General features: G+C 35.6%; 1 non-coding gene across 1 annotated transcript; it reads left to right on the top strand.

The window, feature by feature from the left end:
- The first annotated feature begins 15,809 nt into the window (after positions 1-15,809).
- Positions 15,810-15,883, top strand: TRNAP-UGG (transfer RNA proline (anticodon UGG)). The gene has a single exon. It is a non-coding gene; the product is annotated as a tRNA-Pro (tRNA).
- Positions 15,884-21,430: the final 5,547 nt, after the last annotated feature.

Below are 21,430 nucleotides of genomic sequence, written 5' to 3'. Positions count from 1 at the left end.
TCCCCATAAAAAAAAGCATGTGTCATATAACAATTGTACTAAATATAGTAAAGAAATCTAAATAACCTTTAGATCCATCTAAGATTTCGATTCCCAGTAAAAAAAATATAGAATAGAAAAATATGGGACAAAAAATAAATCCACTCGGTTTCAGACTTGGTACAACCCAAAAACACCATTCCTTTTGGTTCGCACAACCAAAAAATTATTCTGAAGGTCTACAGGAAGATAAAAAAATAAGGGATTGTATCAAGAACTATATACAAAAGAATAGGAAAAAGGGCTCGAATAGAAAAATAGAATCAGACTCAAGTTCCGAAGTAATTACACATAATAGAAAAATGGACTCAGGTTCAAGTTCCGAAGTAATTACACATATAGAAATCCAAAAAGAAATCGATACGATCCACGTCATAATCCATATTGGATTCCCAAATTTATTAAAGAAAAAAGGAGCAATCGAAGAATTAGAGAAAGATCTACAAAAGGAAATTAACTCTGTAAACCAGAGATTTAATATTTCTATCGAAAAAGTTAAAGAACCTTATAGACAGCCTAACATTCTTGCAGAATATATAGCTTTCCAATTAAAAAATAGAGTTTCATTCCGAAAGGCAATGAAAAAAGCCATTGAATTAACTAAAAAAGCAGATATAAGGGGAGTAAAAGTAAAAATTGCGGGTCGTCTCGGAGGAAAAGAAATTGCACGCGCCGAATCTATTAAAAAGGGTAGACTTCCCCTCCAAACAATTCGCGCTAAAATTGATTATTGCTGCTATCCAATTCGGACTATCTATGGAGTATTAGGTGTAAAAATTTGGATATTCGTAGACGAAGAATAAGTAATCTTGTCTTCGGATTCTGTCCATTGATAGAATAAAAAATGACAAGAGACTTTTTTCCTGAAATCCCTGCAAAAGAAGAAATTATACCTCTTTCTATAAGATTTAATGAAAATTGATAAATCATTTAATATAATTGCTATGCTTAGTGTGTGACTCGTTATTTTTTTCTTTTTTTTAAGAAAAAAACTTAGTAATTATAGAAAATTAACTAATAACCAACCTATTGCTTCGTATTGTCGAGATCCTAACTAAGAAACAGTCACTATATGAATAAATACCTCTATCATAACATAAATGAGTAGATGTGTCATATAGTTGTAGCAACTGCAATTTTTTCTCTAAAAAAGAAAAGGGATTCTAGGTTGTGAAGCAAAACTAAAGGGATGTGGATAAAGGGAGGGATGATAGAAAGAAGGAAGAGGAAATAAATAAGATATAGGATTCCACTATGTATGGTCTATGAATTACATCATAAAAGGCAATGTGATAAAGCATCAATATAATAAAAATAATAGAGAATTAAAAATTGTAACTTGAAACAAGAACTACAAATTTAAAGCAATAATAAAGAGCCGCCCGGGTTAATAAAACTGAGAAAATTAACTCGGAAAGAAATTTTTTGGAAGCTCCGTTGCGGGATTCAGACCTAACCATTCAAGGAGAAGCAGTGGGAACGACAGAACCTATGATTCCATAGGATTTTATTGAAAAGAATCCTAACACTTCATTGGGTGGGATGGCGGAACAAACCAAAAAAATTGTCTTATTTGGTAAGTTTATAAATTAACAAATAAGACAGGAAAGAGTAAATATTCGCCCGCGAAATTCTTATTGAATTAGAATACTTTACCGCGATTCAATAAGAGTAAAAATAAGGATTTTTTTAAGAAGGATTACATTATCTATAAATATAGAATTTAGATAAATATACACACACATCTGGATATATTCTAGATCTTCTTTTTTGACTATATATTATATTTTTCTGTTTTAACAAATTCAATATAAAAAAAACCGAACTTTTTCTATTATCTATTAATGTGTATCTATCCGTACCGTAATATTTTGGAATATTATGAATTAGAGAAATTTACATGCTTTCTGATTCCATTCGCGAGGAGCTGGATGAGAAGAAACTCTCATGTCCAGTTTTGCAGTAGAGATGGAACTAAGAAAGAGAACCATCGACTATAACCCCAAAAGAACCAGATTTCGCAAACAACATAGAGGAAGAATGAAAGGAAAATCCTGCCGAGGCAATCGTATTTGTTTTGGTAGATATGCTCTTCAAGCACTTGAACCCGCTTGGATCACGGCGAGACAGATAGAAGCAGGACGAAGAGCAATAACACGATATGCACGTCGTGGTGGAAAAATATGGGTACGTATATTTCCCGACAAACCGGTTACACTAAGACCCACGGAAACACGTATGGGCTCGGGAAAGGGGTCCCCCGAATATTGGGTATCCGTTGTTAAACCTGGTCGTATACTTTATGAAATGGGGGGAGTATCTGAAACTGTAGCTAGAGCAGCTATCTCCATAGCTGCCAGTAAAATGCCCATACGAAGTCAATTTATTCGATTAGAGATATAGAACCCTAAAAGGGGTATGGAAGATAAAAAAAAAATGCTCGGTTTTTCTTTCTGGAAAGACAATATTTCTTTCATCCTTTTGCATTGAAATAACAAATTGAAATCAAAATAATATGATTCAACCTCAGACCCTTTTAAATGTAGCAGATAATAGTGGAGCTCGAAAATTGATGTGTATTCGAGTCATAGGAGCTGCTGGTAATCAGCGATATGCTCGTATTGGTGATGTTATTGTTGCTGTAATCAAAGACGCATTGCCCCAAATGCCTCTAGAAAGATCCGAAGTAATTCGAGCTGTAATTGTACGTACATGTAAAGAGTTCAAATGCGAAGACGGTATAATAATCCGCTATGATGACAATGCTGCGGTTATAATTGATCAAAAAGGCAATCCAAAAGGAACTCGAGTTTTTGGCGCGATTGCCGAGGAATTGAGAGAATTGAATTTTACCAAAATAGTTTCATTAGCTCCTGAAGTATTATAAATACTAGTAGGCGAAATTGAGACCAAAGAATTAATTTAGTAGATTGTGTTTTACGTATATGTTTTAAAATCCAAAATGAAAAAAAAAAAAAGAAAACATGTTGATTATAGAAAAATTAGGAGGAACCTAGAATTAGAGTCTTATGGGCAAGGACACTATTGCTGATTTACTAACCTCTATAAGAAATGCGGACATGAATAAAAAAGGAACAGTTCGAGTAGTATCTACAAATATTACCGAAAACATTGTTAAAATACTTCTACGAGAGGGTTTTATTGAAAGTGTTCGGAAACATCAGGAACGTAACAGATATTTCTTGGTTTCAACTTTGCGACATCAAAAGAGAAAGACTATAAAAGGAATATATAGAACAAGAACCTTTTTAAAGCGTATCAGCCGACCCGGCTTACGAATTTATACCAACTATCAAGGAATTCCTAAAGTTTTGGGTGGAATGGGAATTGCTATTCTTTCTACTTCTCGAGGAATAATGACAGATCGAGAAGCTCGACTAAACAGAATTGGGGGAGAAGTCTTATGTTATATATGGTAATCGCCCCGCCTATAGTGCTCGAATTCTATCTCGCCCTTCCTATTTTTAAAATAAAAATAGAAAAATAGGAGAAAAAAAATATGACAGAAAAAAAAAATAGGAGAGAAAAAAAAAACCCGAGAGAAGCAAAAGTAACTTTCGAAGGTTTAGTTACGGAAGCCCTACCCAATGGAATGTTCCGCGTTCGGCTAGAGAATGACACCATCATCCTAGGCTATATTTCAGGAAAGATACGGTCTAGTTCTATACGAATACTGATGGGGGATAGGGTCAAAATTGAAGTAAGTCGTTATGATTCAAGCAAGGGACGTATAATTTATAGACTTCCCCATAAGGATTCGAAGCGTATCGAAGACTCGAAGGATAGCGAAGATTTGAAGGATAGCGAAGATTTGAAGGATACCAAAGATTCAAAGGATTAGGTTTTTCTTTTTTTTTCTAGGGTAATAAATTCTAAGTTCTAAAATTCAAGCGAAGAGACTTATTTTTTCCAAAAGATTAGATTCATAGTTTAAAAAAGGATACGGAAATATGAAAATAAGAGCTTCCGTTCGTAAAATTTGTACAAAATGTCGACTGATTCGTAGGCGTGGACGAATTAGAGTCATTTGCTCTAATCCGAAGCATAAACAAAGACAGGGGTAATCTTTCGAAAAAGAACTTTACTTTCTAAAAAGTAAAAAAAAGTACCCGCGGAAATGTTCCAATTCCAAATAAAATAATTTCATTTAAAATAATTAAAGTAAAGGGTTTATTTTACCCTGAAACGGATATCTTTGTATCTTTTTTTCTTTTTTTTATTTCTAACTCATATTTATGAGATAATAAAATATGGCAAAAGCTATACCAAAAATTGGTTCACGTAAGAAAGTGCGTATTGGTTTACGTAGGAATGCACGTTTTAGTTTACGGAAGAGTGCACGTAGAATAACAAAAGGGGTTATTCATGTTCAAGCTAGTTTCAACAATACCATTATAACTGTTACAGACCCACAAGGTCGGGTGGTTTTTTGGTCCTCGGCCGGTACTTGTGGATTCAAAAGCTCAAGAAAAGCATCACCCTATGCTGGTCAAAGAACAGCAGTAGATGCTATTCGTACAGTAGGTTTGCAACGAGCAGAAGTTATGGTAAAGGGCGCTGGTAGTGGAAGAGATGCCGCATTACGAGCCATTGCTAAAAGTGGTGTGCGATTAAGTTGTATACGCGATGTAACACCTATGCCGCATAATGGATGTCGACCGCCTAAAAAAAGACGTCTGTAAAAGAATTAACCCGCTTTCAACTTTCATTTCAAGAGAAATAAACGATTCAATGATAAAATAATAATACTAGTCTATTATGGTTCGAGAGGAGGTAGCAGGATCCACTCAAACACTACAGTGGAAGTGTGTTGAATCAAGAGTAGATAGTAAGCGCCTTTATTATGGTCGTTTCATTCTGTCCCCGCTTAGAAAAGGTCAAGCGGACACCGTCGGTATTGCCTTGCGAAGAGCTTTACTTGGAGAAATAGAAGGAACATGTATCACACGTGCAAAATTTGGGAGCGTGCCGCACGAGTATTCTACAATAGCAGGTATTGAAGAATCCGTACAAGAAATTTTACTAAATTTGAAAGAAATTGTATTGAGAAGTAATCTCTATGGAGTTAGAGACGCATCCATTTGCGTCAAAGGTCCTAGATACATAACTGCTCAAGATATCATCTTACCGCCTTCCGTAGAAATCGTTGATACGGCACAACCTATAGCTAACTTGACAGAGCCCATTGATTTCTGTATTGATTTACAGATCAAGAGAGATCGTGGATATCAGACAGAACTCAGAAAGAACTATCAAGATGGAAGTTATCCTATAGATGCTGTATCCATGCCTGTTCGAAATGTGAATTATAGTATTTTTTCTTGTGGGAATGGAAATGAAAAACACGAGATACTTTTTCTAGAAATATGGACTAATGGAAGTTTAACCCCTAAGGAAGCACTTTATGAGGCTTCTCGTAATTTGATTGATTTATTTCTTCCTTTTCTACACGCGGAGGAAGAGGGCGCTAGTTTCGAAGAAAATAAAAACAGGTTTACTCCACCCCTTTTTACTTTTCAAAAAAGATTAACTAATCTAAAGAAAAACAAAAAAGGAATTCCATTGAATTGTATTTTTATTGATCAATTAGAATTGACTTCTAGAACGTATAATTGTCTAAAAAGGGCCAATATACATACACTATTGGACCTTTTGAGTAAGACTGAAGAAGATCTTCTGAGAATTGACAGTTTTCGTATGGAAGATAGAAAACATATATGGGACACTCTAGAGAAGCATCTCCCAATTGATTTACTTAAGAATAAACTCTCGTTTTAAATCCATTGCAATTTTTTTTCTTCTTCTTTTTCGAGTTAGAATAAAAAGAAAACAATTTAGCATCTTTGGTACAATCTATATTTTCGCGAAATGGATCATAATAAAATGGATTTTAGGTATCTAGGGAAGATTCACTTGGAAGTAACTATTTCCTAGATACCTATGGTACTTCACGGTTGAATGAATCAAAAAATATCTAAAAAAGACCTAAAGTTAATGATTTATCAATGGGTAATGTTGCTCCAATACCTAACCAAAGAGCTACTACAGTACCGATTAAAAAAACGGTCGTAGCTACTGGGCGGCGAAATGGATTTTGGAATTTATTGACATTCTCTAGAAAAGGTACTGTCAATAAGCCTGTTGGCACAGAAACCATTAAAAGAACGCCCAATAACTTATTGGGTACCGTACGGAGTATTTGAAACACGGGAAAGAAGTACCACTCGGGTAATATTTCCAGAGGAGTTGCAAACGGATCTGCCGGTTCACCAATCATTGATGGCTCGAGAACCGCTAAACCTACATTACATGCAATAGTACCTAGAATTACTACTGGAAAAATATATAAAAGATCGTTGGGCCATGCGGGTTCCCCGTAATAATTATGTCCCATCCCTTTAGCTAATTTAGCTCTTAATACAGGATCATTTAAGTCTGGTTTCTTTGTTATTGGGATAGGTGAACTCTTTAGGATCCATCCCCCAAAGGAACCGGACATGAGAATTTATCATCATCCGGCTCGAGCAAGAGTGAAAGAAATAAGACCGCGGAAGATCCTTAATAGAATTAAGGTTTATAATGACTCAATGACTCTAGGCAAGAAAAGCTTTATCAGATTCTCTTTTCCGAAGTTGCACCTACAACTACTCATTGAAAATAATCCTATTCTTATGGGTAAATGCTCAATATCCAAGTGGGCTTACAAATTTGATCATGATCAATTGCTTTGTGGATTGTCTCATGTCTCTTGATTAGTTGGTATTTATCCCCTCAATATCGCAAGTTTCTTACCTCCAAACAAAATATTTACTTGTTACTAATAAAAAATCAAAAAGTTTAGCCTACATTCTTCCTTAGATCCCTTCTTTTACTCCGATAGTATTGCGGATCACAATCGATGCAAAGAAAATGAATGCATTTCCATACTATAATAAAAAGGTAAGTGTAATAAATAGAGAACTGGATCATGTCACATGACTTATTCCATTTCTACTCTATGGGATCTTACGGAGCCTGTTCATGGATGACATGGTTGCGGTATGATCATAGAAGATATTCTCCTCAAGTGAACCAGCCTATCCTTCCTAGGTAGGGGACTTACATGTTGATTGGATGCGGAGACACCTTTGGTTGTGAATTCTAATGTGGCAGATCCAATTCTTTATCTGCATGGCCAAATCAATAATTCAAGTCACACACTCCCATAATCCGCCTTTTTTCTTTCGTAAAATTAACTTCAACTATTTGTATTGTATAAAAATACTTTGGAGTTGAAGAGAAGTATCCAAATGACATGTGTTATTTTACAATAACCCATGCTTGTAGCAATGAAATACCAAAACCTACCCGATATGATATATGATAATTATAATTCTCTATGATATGCCTTCCCTATAAAGGACCCGAAATACCTTGCTTACGTATCATTGGAAAGTGCATTAACATAAATACGGCAGTAAGCAGAGGCAGTACAAAGGTATGTAAACTATAAAAACGAGTCAAAGTGGATTGGCCCACACTAGCACTTCCGCGTAATAACTCCACTAAAGGCGATCCTATTACCGGAATGGCGTCAGGTACACCTGTCACAATTTTGACTGCCCAATAGCCAATTTGATCCCAAGGCAAAGAATAACCAGTTACACCAAATGATGCAGTCAAAACAGCCAAAACCACACCTGTGACCCAAGTTAATTCGCGGGGTTTTTTAAATCCCCCTGTGAGATACACACGAAATACATGCAGGATCATCATTAAAACCATCATACTTGCTGACCATCGATGAACTGATCGGATTAACCAACCAAAGTTGGCCTCGGTCATTATGTATTGAACCGAGGAAAAAGCCTCTGTAACGGTTGGTCGGTAGTAAAAAGTCATAGCAAAACCGGTAGCGACTTGTACTAGAAAACAAGTAAGTGTAATTCCCCCTAAACAATAAAATATGTTGACATGGGGAGGAACATATTTACTAGTTATATCATCTGCAATTGCCTGAATCTCAAGACGTTCCTCAAACCAATCATATACTTTATTGAGATAGGTAACTAACCCGAGTCCCCCTCTAAGAGCCGTATATGAAAATTTCATCTCGTACGGCTCAAGCAGAAACACAAAAATTTTCAACGAATATTAGAAAAAAGGTTCAAAACTTCATCAGCCACTGAATTGGGTCGATTTGCCTTGAAGATATCAAATAAGAAAAATCCGGAATATCTTCTTTGTGATGATAATGCCAAAAAATCTCAAGTTGGCGCGTCTTTCTTTCTTCCTTTCCCTTATGTTGGTCATTAGAGGCTTCTTGACTTTTCTCTTCCCTATAAAGGATTTGTTTTTTTATGCGTAATATAGAAATTATCTTGTTGAGATCCTATGAATCAGTTCAATTAAAACCTTAGATTCATACTAGAGCCACGATGATTTAGTCTCAAGCTAAACAAAAGGCAAGGGTTCTTCGAATAAGAACCGCTTGATAATCATTTATTGAATCAGTGTAATGACTCGACAAAATCGAGAGAAAAAAAGTTGTCTTTTGGGCAAACAAAATTGGAAGGAAGAAAATTTCTTTTTTATTTTTATTTAAGAACTACTTGAATTTTTCAGTCTGGTTGCGAGGTCTTAATAGTGAGTATGAATCATAGTTCCATTTTTTTTTGATCCACTCTATCTATTTCGTGTTCCAGATACTAGAATAAATAATATCTGACGAATTAGAATCATCTTGATAGAGATAACAGGCCCTTTCTATGTATTATCAATAGGATCAATTCTAACAAGTCACACACTCATATTCCAGAGATACCGAAACAAAAAAATTCCGCGGTCGAACTACCATAATATCTAGAAATGTAGATCTTAAACTAGAAAGGCTTTTTTGGATGGAAAAACTCTGACTTCCTAGTTTTAGTTAGTAGAAACCTAATTGGTTAAAATTCCGTCCAGTAAAACGGAAGAATTATAAATTTCTAAAATGATAGATAGGAATATAGCGAATAAAGCCATTGCGATCCCCATAAAAGGAGTAGTCCCCCAACCCGGGGCGACTTTCCCATATTCCGAATTCAAGGGTTTCAGTAAACTACCTGCACCAGTTCGTTTTGGCCTAGGTTTAGAACTATCTTCAACGGTTTGTGTAGCCATAAATTCTATTTAATCATTGGTGTTGACTTTGTATACTATTCCGTTGTAGTTGTAAATACACGATCTTTTCGTAGATCCATTGTAATCTTGAAATTCTATAAAAATGGAAACAGCAACTTTAGTCGCCATCTCCATATCTGGTTTACTTGTAAGCTTTACTGGGTATGCCTTATATACCGCGTTTGGGCAACCCTCTCAACAATTAAGAGATCCATTCGAAGAACACGGAGACTAATTTAAGTAAGAAGTCTCCCAGATAGGGGGACTTCTTACTTAAATGAAATTATTTTATTCTTTTAGTTGGAGTTGGTGGAACCTTAGGTGGTTCTCGGAAGAAGATAGCGAAAAAAATTATCCCTAAAGTCGAAACTAAAAGGAACGTATAAACCAATGCTTCCATAGATTCGATCCTGGTTTATTTACAATTATAACTTCCACACCTATTCATTTGTCATTTGGGATAATTTCCCATATAAAGAAAGAAAAAGAGTCAAAGAAAGGATGGGAGATGTTTCCCATGTCAAATCAAAAAAGAGAGGTGAAAGATACTATAACAATGTGTATCAAACTGCCTGTTTCCTTGTAGTTGGATCTCCCACTTTTTGGAATGTTCCAAATTCCACTTGAGCATCCAAATCTGGATCAATACCAGCAAAAACATCTCGGAACAATGTTCTAGCGCCATGCCAAATGTGTCCGAAAAAGAAGAGCAAAGCAAAGGTAGCATGACCAAAAGTGAACCAACCCCTTGGACTGCTGCGAAAAACACCATCAGATTTCAAAGTAGCCCGGTCTAATTCAAAAATTTCCCCTAATTGAGAACGCCTCGCATATTTTTTTACAGTAGCAGGATCAGAATAACTTACTCCATTAAGTTCGCCACCATAGAACTCCACCGTTACACCTACTTGTTCAACACTATATTTGGATTCTGCTCTTCTAAAAGGAACGTCTGCTCTAACAATTCCCTCCTCATCTACCAAAACAACCGGAAATGTTTCAAAAAAAGTAGGCATACGGCGTACAAAAAGCTCACGTCCTTCTTTATCTCTAAAGACGGGATGTCCTAACCATCCAACAGCTATTCCATCCCCATTGTCCATTGAGCCTGCTCTGAATAATCCCCCTTTTGCCGGATTATTACCAATATAATCATAAAAGGCTAATTTTTCGGGAATTTTAGACCAAGCTTCTGATAAACTAAGATTTTCGGCTAAACCATTGCTAACTCTTCGATATATTTCTTGCTGAAAGTATCCCTGATCCCACTGATAACGAGTAGGCCCAAATAATTCGATTGGGGTCGTTGCTGACCCATACCACATAGTTCCAGCAACTACGAAAGCTGCAAAAAAAACAGCAGCGATACTACTGGAAAGTACAGTTTCAATATTGCCCATACGTAATCCTTTATATAGACGTTGAGGCGGACGGACACTAAGATGGAATAAGCCCGCTAATATACCCAATGTACCCGCAGCAATATGATGAGAAGCTATTCCCCCCGGAACAAAAGGATCAAAACCTTCTGCACCCCACGCTGGATTTACAGCTTGTACTTTTCCAGTTAGTCCATAAGGATCGGATACCCATATCCCAGGACCATACAAACCCGTTACATGAAATGCCCCAAAGCCAAAGCAAGCCACCCCTGCAAGAAATAAATGAATTCCAAAGATCTTGGGCAAATCCAAAGAGGGTTTTCCCGTCCGCTCATCAGAGAATATTTCTAGGTCCCAATATACCCAATGCCAGATCGCTGCCAAGAAACACAAGCCAGAAAACACAATATGCGTACCTGCCACACCTTCATAACTCCAAATACCCGGATTTGTTACAGTTCCTCCTGAAATACTCCAACCACCCCACGAATCCGTTATTCCTAAACGAGTCATGAAGGGAATTACGAACATACCTTGTCTCCACATTGGATCCAGAACAGGATCAGAGGGATCAAAAACTGCTAATTCGTATAAAGCCATTGAGCCAGCCCAACCAGAAACTAGAGCTGTGTGCATTATATGCACCGCAAGCAATCGACCCGGATCATTCAATACGACAGTATGAACACGATACCAAGGCAAACCCATGGAAATACCCCTTTAGCAAAGAAAAATAGACACGATGTCGCTTTATTTTATCGCATTGAAAAAGACTATCCATATCCTATGTACCTAACCCTTCTAGGGGATTCTGTGTCAGAAAGCGCGAATATTTATTTCATTCCATTAAAAATAAGAAGCCAATTCTGTTCATAAGAAGAAAGAGAAGCAGATCTATTCTATACTCGATAAGTGCCAATATGCAATGGGTAACTTGGCCAATTTGGAAAAAACGAAGAATAGATCGCTACCCCTCTTTGTTTAGCATTCAAATCACCCATTCCCTTTTCTTTATTCAATCTGTCTTACATTCCTTATATGTATAACCTTTCAATCTACGTATTAATAGAATCTATAATATTCATATAGAATAAGAATAAAAATTAAGACAATAAACTGCGGATTCTTTCTTTCTGTTCCATTCTTACGTTTCCATATTAAAGTGTGGTTTTCTTACTTAAATTTAATAATATTAATCTAATATGCCCATTGGTGTTCCAAAAGTACCTTACCGGATTCCTGGAGATGAAGAAGCGACTTGGGTTGACTTATACAATGTTATGTATCGAGAAAGGACACTTTTTTTAGGTCAAGAGATTCGTTGCGAGATCACGAATCATATTACAGGTCTCATGGTATATCTGAGTATAGAAGATGGAATTAGTGATATTTTTTTGTTTATAAACTCCCCAGGCGGGTGGCTAATCTCAGGAATGGCTATTTTTGATACGATGCAAACGGTGACACCAGATATATATACAATATGCCTCGGAATAGCCGCCTCCATGGCGTCCTTCATTCTGCTTGGAGGAGAACCCACCAAGCGTATAGCATTCCCTCACGCGAGGATTATGCTTCACCAACCTGCTAGTGCTTATTATCGGGCAAGGACACCAGAATTTTTACTAGAAGTAGAAGAGTTACACAAAGTTCGCGAAATGATCACAAGGGTTTATGCAGTAAGAACAGGCAAGCCTTTTTGGGTTGTATCCGAAGACATGGAAAGGGATGTTTTTATGTCAGCAGACGAAGCCAAAGCTTATGGACTTGTCGATATTGTAGGGGATGAAATGATTGACAAGCACTGCGATACTGATCCAGTGTGGTTTCCAGAAATGTTTAAGGATTGGTAGTGTCCGGATTTCTTGTAAAGTTATTTCACAGCTAAATTCGTGTTTTCCTCGATTTAATAGAAAATAGAAAGACTTCATGATGAGCAATCATCAGGTTAAGATGGATCTAAACCAATCCATTTTTTTCTATATACATACAACATGCCGACGGTTAAACAACTTATTAGAAACGCAAGACAGCCAATACGAAATGCTCGAAAAACGGCCGCGCTTAAAGGATGCCCTCAGCGTCGAGGAACATGTGCTAGGGTGTATGTGCGACTCGTTCAGATCATGACTTCAAACAAATATAAAAAAAATTGAAGTATCCATGATTAGTACCAATGAATAGGATATAGCTTCTCTATCCTAGATTTCTATGGTATATGGAATTTATGGTTTCCTTTGGTGCAAATCCAATTATCTAAATTGGAAATAAGAAGCAATTCTCCCATTGGTAGCAAATGGTTATCCATTAAGCGGAGGAAATAGTAATAAAAAGAAAAAGGCTTATGCTCCTTTATCTTAAAAGAACGGACTAACAGGGTCAGCTACTTAGCCAACTTTCATAATTAAATACCGTCACTGTATGGATAACTCTTATTGTGAAAAGAGCTATTTACTCTATAATGGATAGGTAGAGCCAAAGAATGTGGACTATACAAGTTCGCAATACCTTTTGATGAAAGAAAGGGCTCCGGTGTATAGAGAGGGCCTCACCGTTTAAAAGGGAACCATAGAAACGATGGAACCCACTATTTTTTTTAGTATTATTAGAATGAATTTGTTATTTCGTATAGAAATAACTGAACGGAGTGGAATAAAAAATCGTGGTTGGGAAGGTTACTATAGCAAAAGCCATTGGAATTAATATTTTATATATCGGAATAATTAGTTTTGTTATTAATGAGAAAAAGGGTGGCTAAAAGAAGAGAAATCATTAGTTATTCATTAAGGTTAATTTGATTCAATGACCAGAGTTCCGCGAGGATATATAGCCCGGAGACGACGAACAAAAATGCGTTCATTTGCCTCAAACTTTAGAGGGGCTCATTTAAGACTTAATCGAATGATTACCCAACAGGTAAAAAGAGCTTTTGTTTCCTCTCATCGAGATAGAGGTAGGCAAAAGAGGGATTTTCGTCGTTTGTGGATCACTCGGATAAACGCAGCAACGCGGGTATATAAAGTATTCGATAGTTATAGTAAATTAATACACAACCTGTACAAGAAGAAATTGATTCTTAATCGTAAAATGCTTGCACAAGTAGCTGTATCAAATCCAAATAATCTTTACACGATTTCCAATAAAATAAAGATCATCAATTAAAGGTATAAATAAAGTAATATACTGGAATAATAAAAGATGAATTCCCGGAGAGGGAACTCCGGGAAGATACAATAAATTAAGATTAAGTGGTAGGAATCAACGAGCTGGATTACTTTCTTTATAATATATATAGGTCTGGCCCTTTCGAATTCGAATAAAACATCAACAATCGGAACTTAAGTTCCGGTTGTTGTTTCTTAAATTTTGGTTGTTGTTTCTTAAGTTTCGATTGGAATTGTACTTTTGCGTTAATTGAGGAATATGTCTATTTTTTCTGGGTCTAGAACCTGTAATTATTGAAATTGACTGGGCTTGAAATTGCTTTTCGTTCTCATAGTTACGAAACGGTAAGAAAGATAAAATACGAGCCTGTTTTATAGCAAGAGTAATTAATCGTTGTTGTTTCAAGGTTAATCTATTTATTCGTCTCGATAATATTTTTCCTTGTTCACTAATAAATCTATTAATTAAACTCATGTTTCTATAATCAATTCGATCTCCCGGGCCAATCCGGGGACGCCTACGAAAAGGTTGTTTAGATTTACGAAAAGGTTGCTTGAATTTACGAAAAGTTTGCTTGGATTTACGAAAGGGTTGCTTGGATTTATTAAAAGTTTGCTTGGATTTACTAAAGGGTTGCTTAGATTTAAGAAAAGGTTGTTTAGATGTATACATGATTTATTCCTTATTTAAAATTTGAAAATTTGAAAATTCACTTCTTTATTTTATTAATTTAGGATCCAGAAGAAGTAGTTTTTCTTTGATCCATATCTTATTTGATTCATATTATAGTATATGAATACCCTCTATACATATGAAATAATATCTACCGGAAATCAGATGAGTTGATTTGTATTTTGTATTCTATACTATGTTTTCTTTATATATTAAATATGAAGTTCTTACTCTTTCTGTTGTTTGGAAAGATCAAACACACGATGTTCCTATTTCTTTATTTCGTGATGAGTCGTATGCTTGCGACAATAACGACAAAATTTTTTGAATTCTAATTGTCCGGGTGTATTGTGGCGATTCTTTTGAGTACTATATCTAGAAATCCCCGTCGATTCCTCATTGGCACCTTTTCGAACACAACTGATGCATTCCAAAATAACTCTGATTCTAACATCTTTTCCCTTGGCCATGAACCTCCTTTTCTTTTTGGATTGACTTAACTTAATTCTTCTACTTATTCTTTTATTCTTCTATTTTGAATCCGAAGAAGAAGAATAAAATTCATTAGAATAATTTTTTTTTATTCTTTAATTAAGTAATAAAAAATAGAGAAATAATTAAAGAATACAATCCTTGTCGAATTAGCAAAGATTTTGGTTCGAAATCCTTTCATTTAATTAGCCAGCCCCGCCTTTTCTATGCTCTGATTTCTGAGGCCTTATTTAGCTTGGGTACCCCTTTAAATTGAATTTCTATTTTCAAAAATGGGGTTTACCAAATTTTTAATGACTCTGAGGTTCAACCCAATCCATCTTTTCTTTCTTTTTCCTTCCGATACTAAAAAAAGATTGAAAAGGATCAAATTTTGTCATATCACGAAGAAATCTATCCCTCCCATAGCAATAACTAGAATTAAAAAAAAGGGAATGACAAAGCATCTGGGAATAAACGATTAATTTCTATCAATAAACCTGCTAAAGCACCAAACCATAGAGTACTTAGCACGGGTGCTACAGAGAGATATGTTTTTATATCCCGCATTGAAAATCCTCCTTCCTTGTTGGAATACATATATGATCATAAACTCTTGCCCAAGATTGTTATGCTATATATAAAATGAACCATATCGACGAAATTTTCCTATCCCTAAAAAAGAAAAAGATGACCCCTTCTTCCTATATATTACCAAGGAAAAGTAATCCTTCTTTTATAGGCGAAATTATATTGGATTTTATATGTATATAATTCCTTAATTATATGAGACCAAAAAGAAGAAATGACACGAGGGTTCTATATATAGATAGAGAAAGAAAGAAGAAGAAAATTATGATGTGGAAAAGAAGACAGGAATTGTGTACAATGGCATTGTACAACAATTTAATTTGGAAAAGGGATGTAGCGCAGCTTGGTAGCGCGTTTGTTTTGGGTACAAAATGTCACAGGTTCAAATCCTGTCATCCCTACCTATTACTTCTTTCTTCTTTATAGGCAGTAGCGACGAGATCAATTAAAGTAAAGTGGGTATAACTTGAATTTGTGGAGACTATACGTACGTGAGATACATTAGGAATAGAAAAAGATTTTCTTTTTGAATGAATGAAAGCGCTCTTAGTTCAGTTCGGTAGAGAACGCGGGTCTCCAAAACCCGATGTCGTAGGTTCAAATCCTACAGAGCGTGATTCCATCTATTTTATGTCGAAGCAGAGTAAAATAACTTAACAAAATTGAATTGTAACTCCAATTTCAATTTGACCTCCTCTCTGGTCTGGAGGAGGTCAATCAAAAAAAAAAAATGACTCAATCAAAGATCCAACTGATCCCCACGCCTGTATTGCAAATACGCAGTCACGAATAATCCCGCTAAAGTAATAGGAATTAGGCCTAAGACGATTCCAAATAGAAAAACTTCAATCATTTCGATTTGTTCGAGGGGATAAAAAAAGAGGTACGATCTATCCCTAAATAGTACTCTAAATTATCCACGAATCTCAATGACCAAGAAAAGAATTCCTAATTAGTCTGGAAAAGAGTCGTAGAATGCCAGGAATCCCAAAGAAAGATTTTTCTTTTCTGAATTATAATTATTCAGTCAATTCAAATAAGGCGTATCTTGTTCAAGCCAATAAATAGAGCTGGGGTTATAGTTAAAGCAGCCAGTAGAAAACCAAAATAACTAGTTAAAGTAAGCATGAAAGAGTTAAATTCCATTTATTTTTTTTTACTACACTACATATGTTGGTAAAGCATTTACCTAAGTTATGGAAAATTCATAATTCATCAGTTATTTTAGATAATACTAAAAAACAAGATAGAGTAAGATACAGAAGTGTAAAAGAAAGTGGATTCATCAGATGATACATGAGTCCCTAATTCCGAATCAAGAGATTTGTTGTGGAATTTGTCAATTGAGTAAAGTAATAATATTAAGAACTAGATCATCTAACCCCATTGAATGAAAAAAAGAAATTCAATTTTCAGGGAAATTTTTGAATAAGAGATAAATAAACAATTGAATTTGAAAAAAAAAACTTCTTTCTATTTTGGATAATTTCTTTTTCAATAGGACCCTCTTTTTGGAGTGAACGATCGAATATTCCCCTATTCCTTCTTATTTTAACTGATTGTATTCCATATGGAATAAGAGGAGAACAAAAGCATTCCACGACCTGCCAAGGGGCTGTTAAAAAAAAAAAAAAAAGAAAGCTCTTCCTTGAATTTACTTTATTTTTATTCCTTTTTCGAACTCCAACCAAAGTAGATTCGAAGACGAGTCACTTCAATTATCCTTTTAAGTTCTATTCTATCTTCTGTCTTTCCCTATTTCATCTCGTAAAGTTCCGCGCTCGCAGTTTGGTCAAGAAAGTTAGACCTAATCCAACAAACAATACAAGGATGAATTACGAATTATGAAAGGATAGATTTCACATATACTTGTCCTTGTATTGTGTCAGTATGAGAATATCCTTCCTAAATTATTTATCCAAACCTATTGATCATTAACTTAGATTTTCCCAAGATTTTGGCTGCTATTCCGAATTACTCTATTATTCCGAAGCCAATGAAAAGTAAGTAGAACCTACAAAAATGGGGTTTTCTATTGATGCCTTGAATAACATATAGCTTACCTATAGACAAAAAAAAAATAAAAAAGTAATTATGTTTCGGAACCAGGCAAAACCAGATTGCTGTGCCATAGGAAGGATAGCTATACTAATTCGGTATACTCAAAATACACCTTTGGTACAAAATTGACAATCTCACAAGGATGAAATATCAGTAATTTTCTATTTACTGGTCGATCCCATCTTTTACGGAATCAATTCCTTTTTTGAATGTACAAAAATTTTGGGAGTTCAGCATGTCTGGAAGCACGGGAGAACGTTCTTTTGCTGATATTATTACCAGTATTCGATACTGGGTTATTCATAGCATTACTATACCTTCCCTATTCATTGCGGGTTGGTTATTTGTCAGTACGGGTTTAGCTTATGACGTGTTTGGAAGTCCTAGGCCAAACGAGTATTTCACGGAAAGCCGACAAGGAATTCCGTTAATAACCGACCGTTTTGATTCTTTAGAACAACTCGATGAATTTAGTAGATCCTTTTAGGAGGCCCTCAATGACCATAGATCGAACCTATCCTATTTTTACAGTGCGATGGCTGGCTATTCACGGACTAGCTGTACCTACTGTTTTTTTCTTGGGATCAATATCAGCAATGCAGTTCATCCAACGATAAAACAAATTCCAACTATAGAACTATGACACAATCAAACCCGAATGAACAAAATGTTGAATTGAATCGTACCAGTCTATACTGGGGTTTATTACTCATTTTTGTACTTGCTGTTTTATTTTCCAATTACTTCTTCAATTGAGAGAAAGAAAGAGACTAATAAGAATTCTCTTATCCCATTTGGAAGGATACCATCCTTATAACTACCCATGACTGTTTTTGTCTCTAGCATGACCAATTGATAAAATGTGGAGGAAAGTAGGGGAAATGGCCGATACTACTGGAAGAATTCCTCTTTGGCTGATAGGTACTGTAGCTGGTATTGCTGTGATTGGTTTAGTAGGTGTTTTCTTTTATGGTTCATATTCTGGATTGGGTTCATCTCTATAGTAATCGGAGGGACCAGATTGTAAACATGAAAAAGTAGGAGCTTAGCGGGTCCTTACCCCCCTTTATCTGATTAGAGCGGAAAGGACCCGCGGAATTTTTATTTTACTCTTATAACGCGAATTGAATCTATTCGATTCACTCTTATGAAGCAACAAGAAAAAGAGATCACTCGAGGATCCAATATCTTATTCCACGAAGGAAGTATCCTGAAAATCCTTGATTTAGTTTCGAGTAATAAACTAATAAAACCTTAATCAAAACTATTCAACTAGCCTAAAAATAAAAAAACCTTCAATGGAAGAGTTTACTTTTTTTTTGCAAAATTTCTGTAAATTTGAAGTTGAACTTAATTAAACAAGCCAAGCAATTTGCTCACAATCACAAGAAATTTTTCCCCCGCCATATTTTCTTCCCCTCTGTTTGTCCACTACCTCGGCTAAACCTAAGCAAAAGAAAAAGAGGTCCAAGAGACAGACCCGAATAAAGAAGAAATAGTAATCTTTGACGAATTAGGAAGAAAAAGGATTCTTATTTTGATACAAGAAGAATCGGCACAAGAAAAAGGCTTTTTCTTGTGCCGAATAGACGATTAAGAAGACCTGCAATCCCTCCGAAAAAGAAGAAATTTTAATTTGATTGTTCTCGCCTTTGCCTTGGATTCTCTTCTTTTGCATGGGATATAAATAAGGAATTCCAGACATCTCATAAACAAAAAGCAGTCTAAACAAAAAAAGGATTTCCAAAATAGATCATAGATAATTCTAGCAATTGCCAATAAATCGAGGCTTTTTACCAACTTGATGGTAAGAAATCCCGGGACCTAGAAATTCATTTCGTACAATTGAACCTTTTCAAACTGTTTCTTTTTGAGAACCAAAAAAACTTGTGCCAAAATAACGGATGCGAAGAAGAACAAAAGGCCTTGGACACGTAATGGATCCTGAAGCACGATTTCTGCGTCCCCCTGACCAAAACCTCCCACATTAGGATTGCTTGTTAATGGTTGATCAAGCTTGATGGATTCCCCCTCTGAAACAAGAAGTTCTGGTCCGGGAGGTATAATATCAATCACTTGGCGTCCATCTGATGCATCAACTATGGATATTTCATACCCCCCCTTTTCTTTACGTAGTATTTTTCTTACTATACCTGTTGACGTAGCATTATAGACTGTATTGTTACTCTTGCTACCATCAGGATAGATCTGTCCTCTTCCTCGGTTTCCCCCTACATATATGGGATATTTTAAGAAATGAGCATCTTTCTTCGTAGCAGGATCAGGGGAAAGAATGGGAAAGACAATTTCACTATATTTCTTACCGGGAACAGGGCCTATCACAAGAATGTTTTTTTTATCGGGACGATAACTCTGAAAAGCAAGATTTCCTATCTTTTCTTTTAACTCAGGGGAAATACGATCGGGCGGCGCTAATTCGAATCCCTCGGGCAAAATAAGAACAGCACCTACATTCAACCCTCCCTTTTTTCCATTAGCAAGAACTTGTTTCAATTGCATATCATAAGGAATTCGAAGAACTGCTTCAAATACAGTATCGGGAAGCACAGCTTGGGGAACTTCAATATCGACGGGCTTGCTAGCTAAATGGCAATTGGCACATACAATTCGTCCAGTTGCTTCTCGTGGGTTTTCATAACCCTGCTGCGCAAAAATGGGATATGCATTTGAAATAGATGTCCGAGTTATTACGTATATCATGATCGATACAGAAATCGATCGAGTTATCTGTTCCTTTACCCAAGAAAAAGTATTTCTATTTTCCATGTCCAATCGCAGATCCCAGAATTTCTACAATAAATTAGATAGGTAGCTAAGCTAATCTAGTTCCCTATACACGAATCTGTTGTCATTCTACTGCAACAGTTGTACTGCAATGATGAATACCTTAAAGTAGGTATAAATAGAAAGAATTTTGCTAAAATGGAAAAGGGCTTTCTTTCTAAAAAAAGATGCTTGCTAATTTGATTAATATTAATATCGGGAGATCAAATGAATTTATGCTTCACTAATTGAATGATAAATGACTACAAGCGAAGGAGATAGACGATTTAAACAAAAAAAGACCCAAAATTTCAAACATGTATCTAGAATTACTGGAAAACTACAAACAAAAATAGTGAAAATAAGCTCGTTAGGAGCCCATCCAAAATCGTTGTAGACCCAACGAATTACTAGTTCCCAACCACGGGTGGAGTGAAATCCAACAAAAAAATCAGTAACTAAAAGAATAAAAAAAGCTTTTATTGAGTCATTTAAATTATAGAAGAATTCCTGAACCCAAGAATTCAAAATGACAAGTTCCTCTTTACCCAGAAAAAAAGAACCACTTAGAATAGCCAAACAGATTATATTTGTCGAGAAATGCAAAATGGTATGGAGATGATCCTCATTATTTATTTTGACCCATTGTATTATTTCCTTGTGTATTCCTGTAGGAGGTTTTTGTACATGTGTCTTTAGTTTCCCTTTTATCATCTCGTCCAAGAGAGAAAGTTCTTCTAATTCTATGAATCTTTCTAGAATCCTTTTCTCTTGAATATCAGTTAAGAGAGTTTCGGATTGCCTGGTATTCCACCAATTCTTAATCCAAAGTTCCAGACATTTGTTAAATGAGGAAGAGACCCCCCAAGGCAAAAGTACGATAAATACAAGATATAGTAAAGAAGGCAATGCTTTCTTTTTTTTCATTTTTGATCTGTAAATGGAGTTGTTAATGAATATGCTTCATTCGCTGACTCTATTCCATTCCCTGACTCTATATGATGATATTTCTATTTCATGATATTTCTATTTCTTTGAAGCAAAAACTCTATAGGTTTGATACCCTGTATCTATTCTTCTTTTTTGTATATTAGTTATTAGTG

The sequence above is a fragment of the Triticum urartu genome, unplaced genomic scaffold, assembly GCF_056163025.1.
Source record: "Triticum urartu cultivar PI428250 unplaced genomic scaffold, HENAU_Tu73 scaffold2, whole genome shotgun sequence".
In the NCBI taxonomy this organism is placed as follows: Eukaryota; Viridiplantae; Streptophyta; class Magnoliopsida; order Poales; family Poaceae; genus Triticum; species Triticum urartu.
The sequence above is the reverse complement of the archived record's forward strand: the minus strand, read 5'-3'. Positions and strand labels throughout refer to the sequence as shown.